Source organism: Lingula anatina, chromosome 5 (assembly GCF_051362555.1).
Source record: "Lingula anatina isolate TDL-2025a chromosome 5, LinAna3.0, whole genome shotgun sequence".
Classification (NCBI taxonomy): domain Eukaryota; kingdom Metazoa; phylum Brachiopoda; class Lingulata; order Lingulida; family Lingulidae; genus Lingula; species Lingula anatina.
In genome coordinates this window covers 19,597,123-19,624,635 of record NC_141771.1, presented here as the reverse complement: position 1 = coordinate 19,624,635, position 27,513 = coordinate 19,597,123, and the positions used below count along the sequence as shown (strand labels likewise).

General features: G+C 37.6%; 3 long non-coding RNA genes across 3 annotated transcripts in view; all 3 read right to left on the bottom strand.

Annotated features, from left to right (window-relative positions):
• Positions 1-27,513, bottom strand: part of LOC147761828 (uncharacterized) — a 127,343-nt gene that overhangs the window by 51,355 nt on the left and 48,475 nt on the right. The window lies entirely within an intron of this gene.
• Positions 5,450-27,513, bottom strand: part of LOC147761830 (uncharacterized) — a 46,985-nt gene continuing 24,921 nt past the window's right edge. The window contains exon 3 of the long non-coding RNA XR_015334717.1: positions 5,450-5,638. This is a non-coding gene — a long non-coding RNA (uncharacterized LOC147761830). The remainder of the gene's footprint in view (positions 5,639-27,513) is intronic.
• Positions 18,662-22,240, bottom strand: LOC147761831 (uncharacterized). Its single transcript, XR_015334666.1, has 2 exons — positions 20,747-22,240; positions 18,662-20,471 (listed from the first exon to the last, which is right to left on the bottom strand). It is a non-coding gene; the product is annotated as an uncharacterized LOC147761831 (long non-coding RNA).

Sequence of the window (27,513 nt, the reverse complement as noted above, 5' to 3'; positions counted from 1 at the left end):
TCCAACTCATAATCTGCACAAACAGAAATTCTCATCACCGTCAATGGAGGAACTACTATTCTCTTTTTCGTTCTCACCATATTTTCACAAATTTTAACTTCTCTCTCCATTTCATCAACACATTTCTCATCACTTTTAGCTTCTGTCTCACCATTCACTTTACTCAAATCAGAGTCACCTTCAACTTCTATGCTTCCTTGCACACATTTTTCTCCAATGATCAATGTTTGATCAACTAAATTCACCACACAATTTCTCTCCTTCAAAAACTTCAATCCCAACAACAGATCAATTCCTTCTTGCAAATCTGCAACATACACATTTTCCTTATATTCTATCCCATCTATCTCAATACTCAAATTTTCTACTCTATGACCCATCATAAATGCATTTTTTCCAGCAAGCATTAATTTCAGAGTCTCACAAAACTCAGGCACATCCTGCAATTTACTATAAAATCTTTTATTTACAATAGTAAATTGAGCTGCCGTATCCACAACTGCTAATGTTTTCACACCACTTACACTAACAGGAATCACAAAATTTTCTCCCACTAATTCTCCAACATTCATCATTTTCACATTTCCACTATCCATAGTCCGACCTTCAACATGAAGTAAGGGATCCGAAATCCGGTCGGTCAATTCGTCCCCTTCTAGTTTACCGAATTTCTTGCACCGGGAGGAGGATTCTTTGGCAATTCTCTATTTTGAGGGCAATTTGTTTGAATGTGACCTCTCTGTCCACATTTATGACAAATCAAAATAGAAATTGGGCTGGCATTTTTACTAACATTGGGATTAGGTGGATGTTCTACAATTTCATTCTTACAATCCCTTTGAACATGACCTCTTTCTCCACATTTAAAACATTGTGGTGGACCCCCTCTACTTTGATTTATGTTTCCATTCTGGGGCGACTTTATCATTCTACTTGGATTTCTCTGAGAATTTGACGGTGACACCCATGTGTCATTCATTCTTTTCATCTGATCACACATAGCAGACATGGTTCTTTGCATATTGTAGAGTAATTGATTTCCACTTCCATTCTCCACACTCTGATCAGACATTCCAACTTGTCTAATATGCACATTTCTCCCACCTGTACCATACACTGCTTTGAAGTTATTGTTTGCAACTTTCACAAACTCTAACGCTTCAAATAAATCTTTAGGCTCTTTATCCATAGCCAATTTTGCAGATTCTTTGTCACGACACCCTCTCAAAAATGAATCCACAGCTATTCCTTCACCACCTTCTGCATATCCCTCTCTAGATGCCATGAACACACGATGAGCAAAATCTTGCAAAGATTCACTTTCACCCTGCCTCATTGATTGAAGTGCTCTGCGTGCAGATGAAGCAGACTCTTTCATACTAAAACGTTTTGACATCACTTCTTTCAAACGTTTATATTTGCAATTTCCAAACTCCACCGCATACTCAAGAGCTCTGTCTTCCAAACATTCAATCAATCTGCTAGTTTTTCTTTTATCATTCCATCCGTATCTTTCTGCCATTCCTTCAAACTTAAATACAAAAGCTTCCCAATTTTCTCTTCCATTCCCACTAAAACTAGGCATTTTATGAACAGGTCCTTTTTCTCTTTCAACTAAAGGAACTCTTTTCTGTTCACATTCAGATTCACTTTCACTTTCGCTTTCACTATCACTTTCACTCTCTGCTAGTTTCAGTATTGGTTTTTTCACAGGGGTTTCCAAACTTTTCTTTTTACTACTTCTAGGTGCAGGTGTGGGTCTACTAGTTTTAATATTTCTAGGAGTTGGCCTTGGAATTTTTTCTAAATCCTGTTGTAAATGCATTCTTTCATACTGAGTTTGCAAATGATCATGACGGGCTCTCATCTCATCCAATTGCAATTTCAAATCCATATTTTCAATTTCACACTTCTGCAAACTTTCTACACGTTTTCTCAACAATTCGTTCTGTGTTTCAACCTGAGCATGTAACATCATTTCTTTTGTGGAATACTCTCTACACTCTTCTTCCATTTCCATTTCTTTTTTCATCAACACTTGTTTAGTTTTTCCTAACTCACTCTGAATTTTCACATTTCTTTCTTTCAACATATCATTTTCATTTTTCAAATCACACTTCTCACTCTCTAAACTATACTTTTCACTTTTCAAAGCATATTTCTCTTTTTCTAATGCACTCTTTTCATTTTCCAACACAGATTTCTCATCTTCCAATGCATTCCTCTCTTGTTTCAACTTTTTGTAATCAATTGCCATTTCTGAATTTTCAACTTCCAACTTTTTCACTTTAGCATCATTCATCTCCAATTCGCTAGATAAAAATTCTATCTTTTCTCCTGCTTCTTCTACCTCATCTCGAAGATTTATTATCATTTCATTTTGTACCTTCAATCGTTCCATCAACTTTCTATACTTTTCTTCCCAATTCACACTCTCTTCCTTTTTCTCATCTCCAACTTTTGAACCTTCATCTTTTTCTTCCATTACACCCAGAATCACATTACCCTTCTTTTCCCATTTCTGCCATTCTGCTACACTAATACCAGTAATTTCTTCCAAATCACTCAACAACAATTTTCCTTTTTGATTTCTCAAAGACACCAATCTATGAGCTTTCACTGGACCAATTCCTTTCAAATTTTTCAATTCTGTCTCAGACGCTGTCTGCACATTCAACACAACACCACTTTCTACATTACCCGACGCCATTTTCACTTCCAGTTTCCCACAACCTATTACACAATTTTATTGATAATAGCAATGCAGCTGTGCCACAAAAACTACACAATAAAATACTTTCACCACTACCACACTTTACTGTTTGAAGAAAGTTTCAGCAAAAAGCCACTACTAAACTTCACAGTAAATACAAACAAATCTCTCACACTATTCAACCTACTCACATGTACACCTATGATGAAACACTTTCAACACAGACGAACAAGGTAGAATAGTAGTCTATCAATATATGCTATTGCAATATTGATAAAAATATACAATAAACAATTCACACTCACTCCTTCATTCAGCAAGTCAGTGAAAAACACATATTTGAAACCTTTATTTTAAATAAATGCTTTTCTTTGTAAATAAACTCACTAAATAATGTTCTGTATTCTAATTACAACATAAGGCTCTACACGCACGGGCCTGTAAATACACGTGGTCTTTCCGACTACTACTCACTACACGTGGTTCGCAATGTCTCTGCAGTTGTAGTATCACAACAGAAAATTAATACAAAATATCTCTACTAAAATGAATTCTAAATTGAAATATTTACTGAATTGCCGCGAGTATTAAACAACAATGAAAATGAAATATCACTGCAATATGTTCCGGCTAGTTCGCGTCTTGCAACAAGTCCCGTCTAACACGTGTCACTATCTTTCCAACTCTCACTCAATCATACACAAAGCTTTTCAAAAATTCTAATATCACTAATAACTACTAATTCTATCCTCTAACTACACAAGCTACACAAATTCTATCCCGTAAACTGACAACGTTAGCTACACAAATTGAATTCTGTCAATTTAACAACATATGCTACACAAATTGTATCCTCTAACAACGTTAGCTACACAAAATTCTATCCTGTCTATTAATAAGCAACACAAACTCTATCCTGTCGACTGCGCCAATTGTTACGCCTTCGCGGCCGAGTGCCTTATGAAGGTACAAATAACAATGTACTTACTGGTGTCTCAGAGTATAAGCACAGATAAAAGCCTCAAACAGCCGCAAAGAAGGACCAAAAGAACCAAGAGAGCTGCAAAGTCAGCCGCAAAGAGACCGATTTATTTCACGTTACACCTTATATACAAGTTCAGATAGTACACGTTTACCAATCAGAACCAACTATACAGTGAACAGTTTTACCTTTAGGTTACCAATCACGGGAGAGATTCAAACTTGCACACCGGACAACACTTTACTTACAGAGACATCTACCGGTAGCAATATAAAATAATCTCATCTAACACACTACATCGTCACAATTGACAGCAATTTGTAGTCATGACAACAAACTGGTCAAATAAAAAGATGCCGACACGCTGATCAGACAGACTGCTGCTATAAATAACTACAGTGAAGTTATTTATAGCAACTAATCAATATTCAGTAGCTAGAGCTAGGTGTGAGATTTTTCAACTGAGAGGCATATCATACTATCTAGAAACGTCAAATTAGAGGCAGGGACAAAGAAAACTGGCGTCTTATATTTTTGAAATCTTACCGAGTGTTACAATAGGCTCAAAATTTCAACTAGCCCGTTCGGGCTAGTGCTTTATAAAATTTCAACTTTTTTACTAGCCCGGTGCCACTTTAGGTGGGCAATTGCCTCGGGCTAGTGCCTAACGTCGCAGACTGCTGACAATTTGAAACAAAAGGTTTTTAAATTATAATGAAACAAGGTTTTTTTTCGAAATAAAAAACTAATTATTACCTGTAGCCCCTCTTGGAAATCTCAAGAAATCTCCATATGTAACTTTCTCCTCTGCTTAAAAGACAATCAAACCAAGATGGGCATGGACCTCCTTAAAGTAGGCCAAAGTCCTGGAAAAATAAAAAAAACAAAACACAAATACTATTTTATAACATACACCTATTTTTCTAAACACAAATTTCAGCCAAGTAGCCAATTGCAAGCGAAAAATAAAGTTTGCGCTCCATGTACAAAAGGATTTCAGTGTAGATCTAGTATAGTAATAGCTAATGTTTGTATATTTATGAAAGATGCTAGTATTATATCACAGTAACATGATTGATTTTACACAAATGTACATTTAATTTTAATTCATTTCATTTTATTCTGTACATATTTTGAAATAAATATATGAAATAAACATATGAAATACTGAAAATAAGTTAAGGGTAGACATTTCATTTTTCTTATTTTGATCCACAACCCCTTGTCACAGCTGTTGATATTTTTCATTAGGATGGAACTTTACAGAGATTTCCAGCTTAAAATGAAGATGTACCTAATACAAATACAAAGTTTATCTTCTTTCAACAAGCAGGTTAACAATCATGCCAGAGGCACCAAGTTATATTTGATGCAATAGTTTTAAATCATAACATGACAATTTTTTTTTTATTTATTACATAAGCATATAAGGAAAAAAGACAATGTACCAATCAATCTCTCTTAAGCAATTCATCCTTCCCACTGAAAGCATAACAACAAACAAAGAGCTGACATGTAGAAAATATAATCAATTCTCCAGCTTGAAAACAGTATCAGATACTTCATGTGTATAATGTCTTGCAGGCAATACTGTCAAAATAAAAAAATATTACAGTAACAGTTGCAGGAGATTATCATTTGTTTCAAATATTGGAGTCAAGAAACAAATGTTTTAGAATATATTTTATTGGTTCCAATCAATAAACCTTAAAAATTGTTTGACACATTACTGTAATGACACTGCTTACCATATCACCTTGCTGTCTCTGGCTGTTTCAATCCCACTTGTCTTAAAACTTGCCACATCCCATGTGTTGTATATCTGGATGAGATGAAGCCTAAGAATGTACTTGCTGGTCTTTAACTATCTGTTCCTTATTATTAAAAGCCATGCCCATGTAGACAGCTGCCGCCTAGAGGCCACCATGCCATACAGAAAGGTGCTGGAAAAAAATAAAACAGTCCAGTCAACCACTAGTCTTGGTCATGAAGATGTCTGGTGTGTTTTTGTATGGACAACATTTCTAAGACCCCATTCACATTTACCTTTATCGATCTAGTAGGATCTACTCATCTAAGAAGAGAGTTTGGTGAAAGATACAAAGGTCATTTCCAGGCAGTATACTGATCCACCTGACCATGGTTTCTGTCCAGATGGTAAGACTACACAGATCTTACTTATTGGATGCTCACATCTCAAATCCAAACTCCTTTCAATTTTTAAATACCACGGTCCCAATAAATACATTATGATCTAAAGAAAGGAATGAAAATAAGGCTGAAAGGGAGCTGTTAAGGTATTTTTGCACTCTTGGTTACTTGGGGAGCTTATATAATTAATTACACTTTTCTTTAAAAAATAGGAAAAATTTGAACCAGTTATATTTTGCAATTGACATAGTAATTTAGGAGTTAAGAGCATGAGTATAGTACAGATCAATGACTCTGAGAGAAACACAGGGGCAGATTCAAAGATATTTTCTGACAGTCTTCTAAATTGACTTTGTTGATTTATCCTCCATTTTTGACCATCTTTCAACAGAAAAAAATTGATACCCGGCAATGTAAACTTGAAAATCTGACTGTCTTCTGGAAGATACAGAAGACGGCCTCAATCCGCCCCTGAAAATTGATCCAGTTATATTTTGCAATTGACATAGTAATTGAGGAGTTAAGAGCATCAGTATAGTACAGAAAGATGGCATTGAGAGAAATATATGGAAACAAAGCAAGGACAAGCGAAGGAGAAAAGACTTCTTTATCTGTTTAATCTCTTCTAAGGCCACACTTTTTTATTTTTATGGATGACATCCTCTGAGTACCCCAAAATCGGTGCGAGAGGGCGAAAAAAAAAAAAAACAGTCCAAAAAAAAAAAAAACTGCTTAAGTAAAGGAATGCTGTCAGTACACAGCTGGAAACACAAATTTAACCACAGAAACACATATCAAACTAACAATATGTCTTTATCCATGCTCTCAAAATATTAAAGCATTGTGAATACTTCGTAGAAATGTAAAAAAAGTCATGAATTGATATACTTCATATTACCAAATCTATTTAAGGTTATTTCATGCATTCATTTGGTATAGCAATCAATAAAACAAATATCAATCAAACAGTGTGTCTTTATTTGTATTCTCAGAATATTAAAACATTTTGAACACTTCACAGAAATGTTTAAAAATGATGCAAAGATATGCTTAATACTACCAAATCTATTAAAGGTCATTTCAGATGATGCCATTTTGTCAACTTCAACTCACACGAAGCAGCTAAACTGTCAGGTGGCCTGTCCGACCTTCAGCCCACCAAATACCTCGACGCCCTTGTTGACCCTTTTTTCGCTACAGAAAACCTGGTATTAATGTGCTGCTTTATACAGAATGTCACAGAAATGTTTCGGCCGCCGCCAGCCTTTCGCACAATTGTAAAAAGGTGATATCTCCATGCCCAATATCAATGGCATACCAATCCAAAACGATGGCGCCCGTTCTCTTTATGACTTTTATTGTTGTGTAATTTGAAAGTAATCCTAGAGATGAATTTGACAGCAAAGTGGCCGCATTTCCACGTGGCGAAAATACGCATGCGCAGAAAGCTCATTTCCTTGCAAATTCAATAACAACGTTTGCGACAACTGACTTTGTTGGGGGCTGGGGGGGGGGGGGCTTTTTTTTTTTTTTTTTTTTGAGAACGGGCGAAAATCCATGCGCGCGCAGGATGTCATCCATAAAATTAAAAAAGTGTGGCCTAACTTTGGAAAAAATTGAAAGTGCACAGTTAGAGCTGATAGAATTAAACTTGCCAAATCTTTTGAGTGCCATAAGAAGGTTGATGCACCATCACTCCAACATGGATGTCAGTGTGAACACATAGCTGTCAGCATGAATTAAGAGACATCAAGAGTCAGAACATTTCCATGTGGCATGTTTTTACATCAGCACAGTATCCATACTTGGCAAGTACACCAGACAGAATCATTAATGAATCGAAGCAACAACACTGGAGGTTAAAAGCCCCTTTACAAGCCGTGATGTATATAGACCAGTACCAAACCCCCAGTGCTGTAGGAAACACTTGGTTTGTATCTGGCCGTGTCTATTTCAATGACAGTCAGACTGTTACCAACCAGATAATTTTCAATCATGCAGGTTTGGACTTCACCAAAATAGTGAGGGAAGAATTTCAGAAGGCAGATCAAGTACTAATTAGAATGTGTGAAATAGCAAGTCAAAACAAGGAAAATTACCAACATGCCTGCACACAAAAGCTCAAACAAATAAACACATTTAAAATGTGTGGAGATTTGTACAGATCTGGTAAATTTCACCAACCCGCAAAGGCTGTTCCAAGACACAAAACATGTAAAAAACCTACAAGAGGACATCCAAAAGGACCAAGTGTTTTGTAAAAAGAAATAGCATTATCCTCATTACTGTTGAAGAACTGACAGTCAAGAGAAGACAAATTTTAGTGTTGTCTCCAACACAAATTGACAACTTTAGGGACATTTTTGGTTGTAGTCTGTTAAGTATTATCACATTCCTCATGTACAGAATGTCTGGACGTGTGTCATTTGTTCCGTAAAAGATAATTTAGGTAATGTTACTGAGAAATCTCCAGAGATTTTTATACTCGGGCTTGTGCAAGCATATGATATAAAAGGTTTTTATCTACTTATCTTAATAATTAAGAAATATGTTAGTTTAAGTAGAACGAAAACAGAAATCCCAACATGGGAAGGAACAAGACAATATGTTATAAATTACAGAAACATTTGTTTATATTCTTTATATATGTTTACCAACAAAAAACAACAAAATTATAAAAGAAAATGGGAAAATATTGATCGCCTATTACAACTTAATTGACAATCAAGAAGCTAATGATATACCTCTTAGAATTTCAATTGTAAGGTTAACAACATGAATTGTCAATCTCTACTTTCTACCCGTTTATGCAATACTGTACAACCTTTTTTTACTGAGAGAGAAAGAGAGTCCAAATATGTTAATGTGTGTGTGTGTGTGTGTGTGTGTGTGTGTGTGTTTGTGTGCGATTCATAAGCCAAAAACTGTAAGAATGTATATTTATTTGCTACTGAATTAAAAAAAAAGTATTATCACATTCAAAGCAGAAACTATTAAGGTGAGAGAGTAGATTTAAAACCCACAAACTATTTATTCAACACCATATCAGTTAAAAGCACTGCAGATTGTGGATTTTGAGCAGGCCTTTGAAACAGAAAGTGTAGAGGAAGTAGTGGGAAATGAGAGAGGAGCACAAGTAACTAGAGGATCAGAGAGGCGATACCGCTTCCGAATATTGTACCACCAGCTGGAGCAAGCGCATTCATATAGACCCCCACATATACAAAATAAGGAACACAGCCACCAGTCTTGTGCTTGACAAGCTGTAAAAATGCAATCAACAAGAATTTTCAAAATATGCAAAAAATATATATATTACTAAAAATGGTACAATCAAAGTTAAGTTCATCGCAAGGTAGGTCAAAGGTCAATTCCAAGGTCACAGTAAATTGCCAGTATATGACTTCCTATTCAACTTCAATAGTAACTATGGGCCTATCTCTGCCAGGTTTGGAGTTAAAAGAGAAAGAAATTAGCAGAGTTCAGTTCATGATAATAAGTAGGTCAAAGGTCAATTTCAAGGTCACACTTAGATTGCCAGTATATGACTTCCTATTCACGTTCAATAGTAACTATGGACCTATCTCTGCCAGTTTTGGAGATAAAGGGGAAGCAAACTATGCAAAGTTCAGTTCATGGTGAAAAGTAAGTCAAAGGTCAATTTTAAGGTCACTTTAAGATTGCCAGTATATGACTTCCTATTCAACTTCAATAGTAACTATGGACCTATCTCTGCCAGTTTTGGAGATAAAAGGGAAGCAAAATTTGCAAAGTTCAGTTCATGGTGAAAAGTAGGTCAAAGGTCAATTTTAAGGTCACATGTAGATTGCCAGTATATGACTTCCTGTTCAAGTTCAATAGAGACTATGGACCTATCTCTGCCAGTTTAGGAGATAAAAGGGAAGCAAAATTTGCAAAGTTCAGTTCATGGTGAAAAGTAGGTCAAAGGTAAATTTTAAGGTCACATTTAGATTGCCAGTATATGTCTTCCTATTCAACTTCAATAGTAACTATGGACGTATCTCTGCCAGTTTTGGAGATATGAGGGACTAAATGTTATAATTTTGGAGTTACCATAATGTGCCATATATTTCCTACAGAAAAAATTAATTAAAATAAAGAAAAGGTCATTTTGGTCAAAATTCTTGAAATGGGAGGTGCTCTGAAGTTCCAGATGTTCAAATTTGATGAAATGTCATTTTTGACCACAAGTTGTCTGCTTTGCCAAGCCTTATGTTTTATTTTTCCGGAGTTCAAAATTTATTATCCATTACCGTACTGCACATTTTGCTTTCACCACCAATATGACTTTTTGATACAGCGTAACTTTGGAGATAAAAGGGAAGCAAAATTTGCAAAGTTCAGTTCTTGGTGAAAAGTAGGTCAAAGGTCAATTTTAAGGTCACATTTGGATTGCCAGTATATGACTTCCTATTCAACTTCAATAGTAACTATGGACCTATCTCTGCCAGTTTTGAAGATAAAAGGGAATCAAAATTTGCAAAGTTCAGTTCATGGTGAAAAGTAGGTCAAAGGTCAATTTTAAGGTCACATTTAGATTGCCAGTATATGACTTCCTATTCAACTTCAATAGTAACTATGGACCTATCTCTGCCAGTTTTGGAGATAAAAGGGAAGCAAAATTTGCAAAGTTCAGTTCATGGTGAAAAGTAGGTCAAAGGTCAATTTTAAGGTCACATTTAGATTGCCAGTATTTGACTTCCTATTCAACTTCAATAGTAACTATGGACCTATCTCTGCCAGTTTTGGAGATAAAAGGGAAGCAAAATTTGCAAAGTTCAGTTCATGGTGAAAAGTAGGTCAAAGGTCAATTTTAAGGTCACATTTAGATTGCCAGTATATGACTTCCTATTCAAGTTCAATAGAAACTATGGACCTATCTCTGCCAGTTTTGGAGATAAAAAGGAAGCAAAATTTGCAAAGTTCAGTTCATGGTGAAAAGTAGGTCAAAGGTCAATTTTAAGGTCACATTTAGATTGCCAGTGTATGACTTCCTATTCAAGTTCAATAGTAACTATGGACCTATCTATGCCAGTTTTGGAGATATAAGGGACTAAATGTTATAATTTTGGAGTTACCATAATGTGCCATAAATTTCCTACAAAAAAAATTAATTAAAATAAAGAAAAGGTCATTTTGGTCAAAATTCTTGAAATGGGAGGTGCTCTGAAGTTCCAGATGTTCAAATTTGATGAAATAATGTCATTTTTGACCACAAGTTGTCTGCTTTGCCAAGCCTTATGTTTTATTTTTCCGGAGTTCAAAATTTATTATCCATTACCGTACTGCACATTTTGCTTTCACCACCAATATGTACTTTTTGATACAGCGTAACTCGAAAACCGTATGGAATACAAAAAAACGGAGACCACCTCCAGTGTTGGGCTTTACATGCTCTACAAAATGCAAAAAAGAATGGGTGTCTAGCATTAACGGTTCCCGAATAAGAGACAGTTTTCAGTTTCGATATCTTATGGCCGCTACTCCCGTGAAAATGCACCGATTGACCCCAAATTCACGGAGATGAAAGATGACCTGAAGGGTAACACTTTCCATTAATATTATTAGTTAAGTCTGTGTGGTGTCTGAATAAGACCGCAAATAATTTTTTTTTCGGCAAAAATTTTGTTTTTTTGAAAATTTTGGCCCGTTTGACCTTAAAATAAAGGTCAAAGGTCAAATCCAAGGGCATATTTGAAATCTACACATATGACTTTTGGAAAGCTGTCTGTAGAAATTTTTCCCATAATTCCTTCTGTAGGGGAGATAATTAGCATTTAATTTTGCCATTTTTGGACAAGGGTGCATTGCAATGAGTGCCACACCTAGACCCCAATACCGACAAAGCCCAAATTTTACGTGGAACGAGTTGAGATTATAGGTGACCTAAATCCAAGAGATGGGTATGGAGGCCCTTATCGTCTAGGAGGAGAAGCGGTAACGGTGACTTGGCGGCGGAGCTGCAGGAGTCGCAGGAGCCGGCGGAGCCGCAGGAACATACGGGTCGGGACTAAAACCATGTGTACCGCCAGCGCCCACGAAGGCGAAGTTAGAAAACATTAATCAAATCCAATGGGCTACAGCCAACTCGCCCATATTGGCATAGCTGTTAACTATGGGTGTATTGATGACAATCTAGCGTATGCATGCAGTCAAAGTAGGTCAGTTGGCCAAATCATAACAACGGATATCTGTCATAAACTATGACAAGTCACGTAGGGATTAGCAAGCCACCCTTAAGTTTCACTGGAGGAGTGACAGCTTACATTTATTTGCACTACATTTAGTACCAAAGATGACTCCCACTATTAACCTCCCACACCCAGCTCAAACAAATGGCTCAGATACATTCTGCAGCCTTACATGGACAGACGACCAGCCCTAATAATCCTGGATGTGTTTTCTGCCCACACAACCGAGAAAAGAGAGGGCTGTGGCAAGCGTTTTCTGCCTACACAACCGAGAAAGTGAGGGAGGTGGCATGCAAAGCCAATGCCACCATGGCTGTCATCCCTGGGGCTGTACAGCTAGGGCCCAGCCCCTAGAAATGTCCTTGAATAGACCGTTCAAGGTACACCTAAGGAAAATGTGGACGGAGCACATGCAACGGTTAGCCATGGAAACAAAGGGTAAGTTTGAGAAATTGTCAATGGCCAGTTAACAGGGCATTGTTGCATGGGTGGCGTCGGCATGGAACAATATCAGCCCCGAAATGGTTGTCAAGTCGTTCTAAACAACTGGGATCATCAGTGTGTTGAAGGGGGAGGGATCCTGTCCAGCCAATGTTGTCCCAGATGTTTTGTTTAGCAGTGATGAGGGGGGTGACTTTTTGGGTTTTTCTGATGCAAGAGATGATCGACAGTGAGGATCCTTTTACAGATCTTACACAAACAACCAATGACCTCGAGAAAACTGTATCTTGAGGCAACTCAGAGAAATGACCAATCAATTACCAACCCATCAGCCGACCTAAAAAATAATTCCACCAATCGAATCATAGAGGGATTAAGTGCTTACAAACAAAGCACAAATCACATTAACAAATCAAAATTTAGAATCTCAGAGGAGGTCGTTAACATCCGTGCACCGAACACTTAAAATGAGAACAATCATGGAAGCAAGCATAAGTCTGTCTCGAGGCAATCAATCATCAAGTATCCAGAAAGCAGAAAGAACGCCTACAAACACAACAACTTTAGACACAACAGAGAGAACCACCAGTGGCCGAAACCAAGACAACATGACTCTCAGAAATGGCACAAAACAGGACCGCCAAAAGGCATTCTGCCCAAACCCAAGCGACCCGCACCTTTGAGTTCCCCACGCGACTCTAATAACCCACATTACGAGGAGGTGATGGAAACTAAACAGTACATCACAGGATGTACAGAGAGGGTGAACCACATAAACCGGCAACAAGAAAGGGGAACACACAAAGTCAGAGCCAGGATAGATTTTAAAGGATGTCCTGGCCACGAAGCTCTCACCACCAAGCTAATTGAAATCCAGAACAAGGCTGCAGATCAAGCATACAATCGAACTCCACATAGAGTATTTTGTGAAAAAGGCCAAGGAGAACCATGAAGAAGCCCTAGCCCGCGAAAGCAAGGCAGAGGCCTTCTTTAAAATGCATGGGACGTACGAAATCAACGCCAGCCCTCAACCGACTCCCAACACCAACCCAGATCTACTGGAACAGGTCCGCACTCTGCTTTTAACAATGGAATCCAAGAAGAAGAAGATCTTCACATCGACTAAAGCAAAACGCCGCACAGCTGCCACCCTGAAGTGCCTCAAATGAGCCAGCAACACAAATTTAATACAGCCCTTTTCAGGGCTACACACATGCTCAGGAAAAGCAATACCATAATATTCATATATATATATATATTGTAATAAATAAACAAGCCACAAGACCACTCTTTTGTCCCATCCCAAGGGCGAGAAACCCTCTCTTTACTTTGAAAGAAATCATGACCCTAGGGCGAGAAGCCCAAATATAACTAATAAAGAAAACATTAAAAAATAAAGAAGTCGCAGGATACTCACTCGGTCTTAACACCACTTGGGTCTAACTTAACAGAACTAGAATCACATCTGCTGTACCATCTATCTTAAACCTTGTTAAAAGTTGCGAGTCATTAGGATGAAAAATACTAGCCGCCTAGCCAAAAACTAAGCAACAGCGGCCCTCCTAAAATCAATACGGTAAAGTCTTGAAAATTTCGTCGCTTAAAAATTAATTAATATTTTTAATTGTGTAAATCCGACTAATTTTTCAAAATTACCTCTCCCCGACTCCTGGGTATGACGAAATTTTCAAAAATCCGGCCTTTGGGCTTTTATCCTTAGCGACTGTTATCTTTGACCTTCCTTTATGGTGGGATATTTATTACTACTTCTTAAGTCATTTTCTGGTGGTAAATAATAATCTATTTATTAGTGCATCTCGATTAAGTTATATTTAACTTACTGTACCCGAAAACATGTTGAGAATTATTTTCTCGGTAAGAAACATACCTCCTGATAGAGGAGAAGGATCAAGATAAGCCTAATTGCAACCTTGCATCATAACCTGGACGCGACATGTTAAAAAAAATTACGCACTTGGGAACGTTTGTTGCATGCAGGGCTTTTCCCAGGATTGAGTGTCAGGCCTTCTTAAATTACCATCTGTAACTTCCTAAAAATTTACAGGGAGTTAAAATAATGATCTCCCGTTGACGATCTTCCGCAATTTAAGTTCCTTGAACTAATGTGAAAACTGCATTTTTTATTGCTTACATCGCGAACAATCTCCCGATGAAGATGTGAAAATTGCCTATTCCTCTAGCAAGGATCGCGAACGATCTCCCGCTGACGATCTTCCACGAACGAAGTTCCCTAAATCCCTTAAACTAATATGAAAATTGCATTTCATTCTTGCTTACATTGCAGACGATCTCCAAATGATGATTTTAAGCGAACAAAGTCCTGACGATAGTACGCAAACGATTATCCGCCGAAGATATGCCGTGAGCGGGGAAGTGGGGGGTTAAAAATAAAACTAAATATATATATTATTTATAATATTCAAAGGGGGAGACGAGTTTAAAATAATGATCTCCCGCTGACGATCGCAAACTAAGTTCCTTGAACTAATATGAAAACTGCATTTTATTATTGCTTACATCGCGAACAATCTTCCGATGAAGATATGAAAATTGCCTTTACGTCAAGCCAGGATCGCGAACGATCTCCCTCTGATATGATCTTACGCGAACAAAGTCCTGAGGATATTACGCGAACGATTCTCCGCCGAATATATACCGTGAGCGGGGGAAGGGGGGCGGATTAAACATCAAATGAAAATGAATATTTTGTGTGTGTGTGTGTGTGTGTGTGTGTGTGTGTGTGTGTGGGGTTAAATAATCTCCCGCTGACGATCTTCCGCGAACAAAGTTCCCTAAATCCCTTGAACTATTATGAAAATTGCATTTCATTCTTGCGTACATCGCGAACGATCTCCCGATGATGATATGCAAATTGCCTTTTCGTCTCCCTCGGATCGCGAACGATCTCCCTCTGACGATCTTACGCGAACAAAGTCTTGATGATATTACGCGATCGATTCTCCGCTGAAGATATGCCGTGAGCGGGGGAAGGGGGGGTTAAAGATAAAATGAAAAATATATATTATTTATAAAATTCAAAGGGGGAGGGGGGGGTTAAAATAATGATCTCCTGCTGACGATCTTCCACAAACGAAGTTCCTTTGAACAAATATGATAAGTGCATTTTATTCTCGCTTACATCGCGAACGATCTCCCGCTGAAGATATGAAGATTGCCTTTTCATCTCTCTCTAATCGCAAACGATCTCCCGCTGATGATCTTATGCGAACGGAGTCCGCTACAAATATGAAAATTATCTTCTCGTCTCGTTTGGATCGCGAACGATCTGTTGACGATATTACGCGAACGATTCTCCGCTGAAGACATGAAAATTGCCATCTCGTCCCATTCGCATTGCGAACGATCTCCATGTACGAGCCAGGTAATCGTTAAATGGTCCTAAATTGAACATGGACATGAATAGCAGTGACGGGTACATTTCACTTCGAGATAATATCTTGATTTTTTCATTGTGTCTTCCTCATTTAGGACAGCCGCCGATAACAATAACGGCGTTACAAATGACAAAGCCGCGGCCTGTGACTTCTATTTGCCGGCTTGATAAGGCACCTTAAGCCAGGTAATAGTAATGCAACTAAAGACAAAAGGCCGACGTTCCCGCAATTGAGAACGGGAATTCACATCTAAACCATCTATATTGTGAGTAACCGCTCGCAGGGGCGCACTATTGTTCCTATCTCCCATTGAGAGTGTTATCGGCAATGATATCCTGATCGTATCATTGTCTTGAATCAACTGACGCATTACCTTCATGTTTGAGCTGGACAACGCGGCCATATTTGGTGACGAACTTTTCAAAAATTATCGATTACCTCATTTTTAAGGTCGACGAAGTTTTCAAAGGGAAAAAAATTACGTCGGCGGAAAATCTTCTGCCAACGAAATTTTCAAGAACGACGAAATTTTCAAGACTTTACCGTACCACCCTCACGAGGACTAGGAGACAACCTCACACCTTAAATCCTAGTCTCCAAATAAATTTCATCCAGTCAGAAAAGACCCTGAGTCTCAATCAATCAACGGACGCCCTCGTTAAATCACACTTCTATGTAAGATAAACCCTTAGGAGTTAACCAAAACAAACCTTATATCTGAGAATAAATTTACTTTGAATAACGTCTCCTAACAGCGTATGGCTATCGGAGGCGGCTTTGGTGCGTCTTCGGACCCTGACGATTATGAAATTGAACTCTTATCCGTGAATGCTGTTCACACGAATGCATTATATTTTTTCATTATTAGGAGGTGACAAAAATGACATTTTGATACATTATTCAGAACGTATGGCAATTTTATTTTTGAAAATAAATTAATATAAATAAATTATAATACTGAGTGAATTTTATCTGCTGAAAGTTTTTTTTACAATGATAAATAGTTTTTTTCTTTCTCCTCTTCTTCTTAATTTTTATTTATATTGTAACAAAGGGGGTCACAGAAGCCACGAATCTGCTATTTAAAATCATTAGAAACAATGTAAACATGTGCTGCACGATCGTCTGCTATGACCGGAATCTACTTTTCTTCAATAACTTTACATTAAATCTTACCTAAGACTTCGTTTTTCCTTAGAGACATATGTTCTGGAGTTTATCCAACTAAACCCATAGGTTAATTCTTCATTTAAATCCCAAATAATGGAAATACGGCGCTAAATCTACAATACACAAGTTAGTGACACTTCCATGCAGAGCGGCCATGCTGTTAGGTCACGACCTTCGACCTTTGACCGCAACGCGAGCATGACGTAACGGAGTCTATAAATAGGGCTGCAGAGCCAAAGCGTGGGTTCTTCGAAAAGCTGACTCCACTTTCGACAGAATTAGAATCAACAGCCTTTAGTACCAGTGAGTTAGATTTTATTTAGAGGGTGCCCCCGCGGGGGTAATGGGTTATCTCTATAAGTTATCTCTTCATGGGTTATCTCTATAAGATCAAAGGTTATCTCAGGTTATCTCTATAGGTTATCTCAAGTTATCTTAACAGGTTATCTCTATAAGAGAACATGTTATCTTAGGTTATCTCTACAGGTTATCCTAGGTTATCTTAATGGGTTATCTCTATAAGATCAAAGGTTATCCCAGGTTATCTTCATGGATTATCTCTATAAGATCAAAGGTTATCTCAGGTTATCTCTATAGGTTATCTTAAGTTATCTTAACAGGTTATCTCTATAAGAGAACATGTTATCTTAGGTTATCTCTATAGGTTATCTTAGGTTATCTTAATGGGTTATCTCTATAAGATCAAAGGTTATCTTAGGTTATCTCTATAGGTTATCTTAAGTTATCTTAACAGGTTATCTCTATAAGAGAACATGTTATCCTAGGTTATCTCTATAGGTTATCTCAGGTTATCTTAATGGGTTATCTCTATGAGATCAAAGCTTATCTTAGGTTATCTCTGTAGGTTATCTTAAGTTATCTTAAGGGGTTATCTCTATAAGAGGACAAGTTATCTCGAGTTACCTTAAGGGGTTATTACTATATGGAAACCGATTATCTTTAATGTTTGGGTCATTTAAAATTTACCGGCATGTGCTCGTTAGATTAATTACCACTAGTTTCTGAGTTTTAAACAAGTAAGGCGACTGGCAAGCTTATTTAACTATGGTCATACAAGGTTAGATTTGTGAGCTTTTCAGAGAGTGGCACCCTCTCTTTAATAAAGTGCTAAGGTCAGAGAATTCATTAAGTTACCTAATTAGAAGGGTGGACTTATACCGCCAAGTTTATGCCTTTATCAAGTAAGGCGACTGGCAAGCTTATGTAACTATGGTCATACAAGGTTAGATTTGTGAGCTTTTCAGAGAGTGGCACCCTCTCTTTAATAAAGTGCTAAGGTCAGAGAATTCGTTAAGTTACCGAAGTCAAGTGGTTTATGCTTTTAACAAATAAGGTGATTGGCAAGCTTATTTAGCTATGGTTTTACAAAGTTAGATCAGTGAGTTTTTAGAGGGCAGCACCCTCTCTTTAATATAAGTGCTCCTAGCAATTATTAAGTTTTTAAGTGGACAGTTGGCTGACTGAATATGGAGGTGTTTTTCCTGGTGAGGAGGGGTTCCAGCATGTAGGAATTGGTCCCTTGGCTGCAGTTGACAAGTTCCTGGCCAAGACCTTCACAGCACAAAAAGTCAATTTTCAGCTCTTTTACTCTTCAGGAAATGGGTCTGAATATTCTCTTTACAAGCCTTTTCAACGGTGTAAAGCTCTACCGGAAAGGTCAGGGTCTACGGGTTTACTACCCTTTTATGCCTAAGCTTAAAATTGTAGTTGCACTATTACTACGTCTTTCCGATCAAGTATAGGCGTCTAAAAACAACCTCTTTACAACTCCTTTCCGATCAAATATAGGCGATTTTTGACACGTCTTTATAACCCTTTTCCGATGAAGTAAATGCGATATGAGGTACGCCATTATAACCCTTTTCCGATCAAATAAAGGCAATTTTAGGTAAGTCTTTACTACCCTTATCTAATCAAATATGGACGATTATAGTTATTTCAATTACTTATAGCACTGATAATGTTTCAAATTCATGTAGCATTTCATTTTATGAGAGGAAGGCCTGTGAATTTTCATTTATAGTAATTTATTGCAAAAAACATCAATAACCATTACAATGCAGTGGGAATTATGTTTATAAAGCGCAACACAGCTACTTTATTTCACAAGTGGAAAGTAATCTTACACTAATGTATTATTTTGTACTCTCATTATACGCACACCCTAAACAATAGCGAATACCATTAAAAAATTTACCTAGTAAAATAATTACGCAAATAAATACGAACCTCATTTAAATACGACTTTCCAGAACAAAATCTAAACAAAAGTACAATTATAGGAACGTCACAGATACATAAATAGTCAGGCTTTTTCCATTATTTATCTGACATCTGGTAAACATATGATGAAAACGAAAACGACTACTACTTATCCATCGACTTAATGTATTTGCAGAGAATAAATAACATGCCAATTATGTGTGCCCTAATTGCCCGACCCCGTTTTAAGAATTACACTCATTAGGTATTTTTGTTCACATTGAGTAAGGCGATGAAGCCTACCTTCCAAGGAAAGATTAAATATTGTCACCAAAACCCCTACAAAATGCGTAGGCTAAAGAAATAAAATAACAAGAGAAACGCAACACATTATGTACCTGAAATATCCGACTAACTTAAAGTATTAAATCAAATAAATGCTGCTCAAATCCTAAGAGAAAAATTTACTTTCAGAATAAATCTGTAGAAAAAACAGCTATTTATTTCTTGAGGTTTGTGAAACGTTCATCTTATTTAGCGTGATTCGTGAAGCACCCCATTCTCGCGACTTGTGAATGCAATTATTTATTCACCGCCCTTCGTGAAACGAAGACATTATACCCGGTGATACGTGATTTTCAGGATATTTTTTAAATGCCTACTATCAGTGAGATAATAGTACACTGTAATTTGTGCATTGATGATTTAGCTTCCCGCGTACTGTGGTCATTCCCCTCCCCAATTGGACTTTCAAGACTGGGCCTGAATTAAAACATATAAGTTTACTTGGGATCACAGCAAAATAACATACAAATATATGTTCAAATAGAAGAAGTACTGATCTCATTATAATAACAATATATATAAAAACAGTAAGTAAAAATCAATCACCGTAAAGGAGATATATTAACATTGATGAATACTGTGATATTATCTAATCTACAACTTTGGTCTCTAATCGTCCTTGCGTGTAAATTATTTTCCACACATCAAATCGCCCTTGCGTGTAAATTATTTTCCACACATCAACTTGAGCACTCCTTTAGCCTGGCAGACCCCCGCGTCAGATATTTCTGCCGTTGCCCCTTTCAACGTCTTCCCCTTGTTCAGTGCTGCTATCGCCCTTTCCTTTTTTTCCAGTGCGGTGTCCTTCTTAACGGTTTCTGTGAAGATATAACGAAATAATATCAAAATATAATGTGTAATAACGTATTAAACATAACTTGGTAAAGGGAACAGCATGTCTGACTAAAAAAAATTCAGACCAAGTATCAGGATTGAGAATTACAAGAATGCATGTAGCCTACCATTACAACAGAAATGGAGAATGTAATAAAATTAAAGACTTGGTAATTTATCAACACACATTGATAATCAATTATTAAAAATGAAAATAAATGAATATTATGAAAATAACAAAAGGAATAAAAACACTTACTGTCTTCATCCTCTCGTTTTTCCTGTACATATACTTTGTACTCTGTCTCTGTGGCTATCTTCACACCACACCACATCCTCCCCTTTGTAGTTGCGATTTAATATTCGTTGTTTAGGGGTTGTCGGCTCATGTCTTAGTTCAACTAACTCTTATCAAAATAACACGATCCAGGACTGGGCCCCTGGGGACGTGTGTTTTGACAGCGCCCCTCGTTAAAAGCTTTGAGATTGTTTTTGGGACGTTAGAGTTTAGATTGAAGTATAAAAGTCCCTTTAGATGCGTTATCACGTGTTTGTGAAGAGATGACAACGGTGATAGAACGTGTCCGTCTATAATTCTGATTCGAATTATGTAAGATAACTATTTATTGCCGTATTCAATATTATTGGCTGTTGTTTCACCTCAGTATGATGTGAGAGAGGTGTCTCGCCTCTGTATGTGTTTGACCTGAAGGGTCGACTGTACGAGATACACACAGTGCGGCTGGTGAAACGAAAAAAAGGGGGGTTGGACTGGTTGCAGAAAGCGCTTTTCGGTCAACAACTGACCTTCATCAGCTGCCAAGTCCTGAAAAAAAGAGGGGGGGGGGGCTGTGCTTAAACAAAGAAGTGAGAAACCAAAACACTTGGTTTAAGCCTTCATCACCGCGGTTGGAGAGAGGTTACATAAAAGATTAAATAGCTTATTGGCCACCATGCTGCTTGTTATACTGACCTCAGCTCATGAGTCATGAGTCGTGTTTCAATGGTACTTCATGTGAAAACTGTGTTAATTACTGGTAGCAATCCCCATACAAATACAACCGAATCCGGCTGTCATCTAAAGCAGGCCTGTCCTTCTCTGTCAAAGCCCAGAACTTATAAACAAAATAGCCGTTTTTGACTTGCGGCGATTTACTTATTTTCATGTGAAAAATGAATTTCTATGAAGAAATCAGTATATTGCGATATGATACATTTTCATTAGCAGAAACCGCGTAAAAGGGACACACGATGCACGTTTAATGTGCAGTGATTCTTCACTTACGTGGTTAAACCTCCCTTCTCTTCGTCACCCACTATGAGCAAGATATCATCATCAATAGAAAAAGTACTCCTGTTATATACGTATTACGGCACATCATACTGATAATGTTTGCTATATATCAACATATGTATCGCTGCTTAACCTTGCAAAATAACAATGGTCTTATAGTTATTCAGTTTTTCAAGCAAGGTTTTTTATGACAGCTAGTTAAGAACTAATGGTTTACTTATGGTTCTAGACATGGTCTATCGAGCGAAATCTTATCGTGGGATATACTACGATCAGTTGTGGGGCAATACTTATTCATAAAAAAAATTCTTATGCACCTCCAGTCAACATTGGTATTAAAGTATTTTTGTTTTCGTCTTTTAGCTGGATGAAATATTGAAGGTGACCGTGACGTACATTGTTGTTAGTCGGGCTTTGTTGAAATTTCCCCGGCCACCAGCGCATGGAGTGACACATCTTTTTCCTTTTTTGTTTGTTCTCCGCTCAGTGTTGATTAAATATTAGAACGATTAACAGTCGCCCGCTGGTTCTTCCAACTCCCTTATTAGTTAAAGATTGGTTGCACCACTGCACACGCTGATTCAATGCATAAGCACTACGTCCATCAGTGAAATAAACTTAAGATCTATTTAAACTGCCGCAGTCTAAATCGCGATCGACTAAGGAATCTTTATTAATACACCTTATTAATTGAAAAAATAAAAAATTAAAAAAACACTGACTGTGTATCATGATTTCAGTACAATGATTTTTACTCCGGAGACACCTTAAAACGTATCCTATAAAATCCAGATTTGTAAGCGCAAGTGTGATTAACAATTTCTATAGTACAAGCGACAAGTTAAATGCTAGTCAGTTATGTTGCTGCAACCAGAGTTGCATATCCAAGGCCGCGGCCAAACTTTTAATAATCAAACAGCATGGCCTTTGACCAAGTCTTATTCATTATAATTCATTGCAATTTTATGGAAATAATGATCATGCTTTAAATATAGACTTCTAAGCAATCTGTATTAATTTAAAATGGTTTTTGAGACGACTGTGAATTGGACTGGATTTGATAGATCAAATACAACTATTAGGGATAAATCCGCAAAGAGAAATGAAATGATGAATAACAAAATATGATAAGCCCTCGGGGGAAGCTTCCTCAGGAGAGATGTTCTTATGATCGGGATGATCACGCCTTTCGACAGTATATACATGTAGCACACCTAAGATAATTAAATGACATTTTGAAAGGAATTAACAATATAAATCTTTCAGTTCCATTGAAATCTCATGTTCTTAAATGTCAGTCACAATCCAATAACGACCGTCACATAATACCAAGGCAGGACCCCTGCGGAAAAACGTTGTTCAGTCGCGAAGAAAGACGAACGAGATTACGCCTGTTGAAAGGCCGTGTAAAAGAGAAAGGGGTACTCCTGCGCGGAAAAACGTCATTCAGTCGCGCGTTGTAAAGGCCAGCTTGCACTGTTCCGACGTCATTCCGCGGAGGCTGAAAAATCGGAAAGATTTGTTTTTGTGCTGTGCTTGGGGTGCAGTTGACAGGTTCCTGGCCAAGGTTGCTGCTGGTTTTGATGGCGAAGAGAAGTGCACATCTCATCCTCGGGTGAAAGGCCGTACGGGTCCGGGGCGCCATCGGCGCAGACGCAACTTGGTGCTGTTGATGATGTTCCAGTCCAAGTGCGCGGTGAAATCCTCCATGAGACTTGGGGGTAGTTTTTATTTTAGTTTCCTTAGTTATCCCATTGGGAATACCAGATACCTTATTCAGCCAGCTGATACCAAGAAGAAACAAAGTGAGGGTCAACGACGTCCATCAACGATGCCATCCAACGCGGTGCCGTCAACGTGGCCGTCCTTCGCGTAGTTACCACCAGAGATACCAGATGTCGTCGCACGCTTCCCAATTCCATCAACGCAGCCATCTAACGCGAACTGTCAACGAGGCCGTCCTACGCATGGTTACCACTAGAGATGCCTGATGTCATCGCACGCTACCCGATTCCATTAACGATGCCATCCAACGCAAAGCCGTCAACGAAGTCGACTCCATCTCAGATGTCATCTCACACTACGCGCAACGCCAACTTCTCAATTTTATAGACATTTATGACAATAAGTCATGTGATAATCACCACTGACTTGAGAATTTTATGGTCGATTTATCCGTTTAATAAAATTTATTAAAACATAAATCTGCCTCTTTATTTCTGAAGGACAGGGATATACTTTCCCTAAGAAACACCCAAGTTCCCACGCCGCGCATGGGTGTCGCGGTTGCTCGGGCCCGACCCCTCGCGTTACAATATTTTTTATTCCATCCAGTACTTTCATTTTCTTTCTCTTCTTCTTCTTTATTTTATTTATTTATTTTATTCCATCCAGTACTTTTATTAAATTTCGAGATTTTTTTCCACCCAGTACTTTAATTCCATCAGTACTTTTATTAAATATTAAAATTCTTTCCACCCAGTACTTTTATTCCATCAGTACTTTTATTCGATACTTCAGAGTTATACAATTTACTGTTAAGCTCTATATAATGCAAGTTAAAGTCATGTGTAGGTTGGGATAATTTGACATTTTGTCTAAAGCTGCTAAGAAACTCAAAACTTGGAAAAGTGCTCTTGGGTAGTTTAGATGGATGATTTAGCTCAGGTAAGGCCTGGTTTAAGGTTAGTCTACAAAAATTGCAGTTTACCTATGGAAAATTTGTTTTCTGTGAGTTTTGATGCCTTTTTGGCCCTTAGTTTACCTCTAAGTCATATATTACCCAGATGTTATCTGAGCAGTAAAATGTCTCTTCAATAAAAGATCTATTCAAAGATGCAGTTATTTGATTTTTAATCACCTAATTGCTACTCAACTGTCCTTTGAAAGTGTATAAAGCAGAAGTTAAAAGTGCACAGTTTTTACGCGAAATAGGGTAAATATACAAATTAATGCGAAAAACATTTGGGCCGGCAATATCTTGTCCGGGCCTGCAATATTCAGATCTAAGCAGGCCAATTGGCCTGCATTGCCCTCAGAGTTTTCAGCATGTCTGCTGTAGATGTATATATTATTTGTTTTTTAAATACAGTGAACTACAAAATCTTTTTTGAGAAATGCTGAAAAAATCCAAGTCAGAAAGACTTCTTCCCTTGCTGCAGTTGATACCAATAGTTACATTTCTTGGTTATTTGAATATTTAGCCTGGACCCTTGCTGGCCCTAGGTGCAGCAGGGCCAATAATGGTCAAGAGCAACCTGCGTCTGTGTTGCAGTGCGATTGTAGAGGGTACCTGTTAAAATTATGGACAAACTGGAGGAACTTCATAAGAAAATGGACGATATACAATAACTCATGAATGACAAAATAGTAGAGCCGAAGCCTTTTTACTACTACTAAAAGAACAGACCCGACAAGGAATATTAAGGGATCATCCAAAGACCAAGACAAACGCGCGTCGATGGACGTTGTTAGAGTGGGGTTCATAAGAAATACTGTCCATAAATTTTACCCCAATCATAGGGAAGACAACTTTTGGAGCAAAATGGTGACTACCATGAACACAGCCAAAAGGAATCTTAGGAGTTAAAAAAAGTTGTAATCTCTATTGGCTGTGTTAACTCATTTAAATTGCATAAATGAAATGATTACCTCTACATTCAAATTTTGACAATTGTTTATAATAATTTTAGTTGCAAAAAACATTAAAGCAATAATAACTCTTCCTTTGAGATTCAAAATTCCGCAAGAAATACATTGTAAACAACGCCTGGAAATATATTCTATTGCATTTTCCCACTAAAACGACTGTTATTGTAGTAAAACTAAAATCTGTGCTTGTCACTTGGGCTTACGATGCCTTTCTTCGCGGTTGACAAGTGCATCCGTTGCCAGATGACGTTTAGGTGTCACGCGGATTCTCGCATTCATTCGAGACCAAAATAACATGGCGGGAAACCCTCAGACGTACGTTGCGAGTTTTTGTACAGTGCGTCGGATAACGAAAAGCCCAGAATTGCACACATTGTAGATATAAATGCATTTTGAGCAAAAAGACGAATACATCTTATGAATCTTATAATATTGTTATATAGTGTTGTTGTTGTCTGCTTTTCCCGCGGTTTTAAGTAGGTCACCAGAAACTATTGCTCGATACGAGAGGGCTCCGTCAGTTAAAATCTCTTAAGAGATTTTAACAAAAAACCGTACGTTTAGGAAAAAAAACCTGGATTAACTTTGAATGCAGGAATGGGGTCGTTGACCATTGGTAAGTACGGGAAAATTGCTGTTTTTTCCAGGAAAATCGTATTTTTGGCCAAAACGAAGAGTTATTATGACTTTAATTTCATTTCATTTTTAATTTTTGTTACTTTAATTTTTTTACCGTAACATTATGATGATTCTTTGCATGATTCTTTAGATGAAGAAAACAAAAAGGCACCTGGTCCTGTTAGATCTAAATATAGACTAAATTATATCAGAGACATGGCACACAAAATGTATATAACAGAAAGAATAAACAAAATTTTTTACAAAGTTGAACACGAGCACAACCTAGTTTTGATGGCCTTAATCAGAGAGCAAGAGAAACAGAGCCATCCAAGAGCTAGGTGATTCTGGGTGCGACCTTGGATAGAGAGGAAAAGGTTCTTTGGACAGTACCATACACTTTTCATAGAGCTTGAATGGGAATCACAGGGTGACTTTATGAAATACCTACGGGTCGACCAAAACCTGTTCACTGAACTCCTCCTTTGAGTCACTCCAAGGATTACCAAGAGTGATAGGAGTGAATGAAAACATTAGCCACTTCCACCGCAATGATTAGATAAGAGTAGTGATATTAAATACATACATTTTTAGATTAAACATCATTATGTTCCATAATAATGTATTCACCAATTTCCTTGCTCTATGTTTAAGAGGCCGTAGACCATTGGAACCAGGATTGAAACTTGCCATCACCTTGCGGTTCCTGGCAACAGGGGCAAGCTACTGCAGTCTGGCATTCAACTTCAGGGTGGCTCATAACACCATATCCAAGTTCATACCAGAAGTGTGTACAGATATGATATGAGGAGAACAAGGTCAAACTCTTCACATCACCCTCAACTGCAGATGGCTGGAAGGATGTAGTGCGCAAATTTAGTTCGAGGCGGAACTTTCATTTCACATGTGGAGAAATAGATGGGAAACGTGGCAATCAAGAAGCCAAACAACAGTGGCTCATTGTACTTTAATTACAAGGGGTTCTTTTCCATTGTCCTGCTCGCCATAGTTGATGCTGAGTACAACTTTGTTTGGTATATGGTTGGTGCCAATGCCTCCTCATCTGATGGCTAGTAGTTTGCTACACTATGTGAAGGTATTAAGTTGCCAAAGACTTCTTTTGGGTGTGAGACGGACAGAAAAAGAGGCTGCAACTGACTGTACTGTACATTAATTTACCTTGTTTGATATTTGACATTTGCAAATGTATTTTGGTCCTTGTGGTAACTTCAGTAATATCTGCGATAAACTGATTATAGCAAAGGGACGGCAGATTTGTTTCATAATTTCATATTTTGTCAAGGCAAAAAAATAGTTAAGATTATTAATTGGTGATACTTGATATTGAATCACTGTAGGATTTAGTTAGCACTTTTAATGTGCTTGAGAAGCCGGCGTTTTGGCACATCTGATGCAACGTTCATTTGCATAAGTGATAACTTTAAGTTTAGGGATACTCCCAT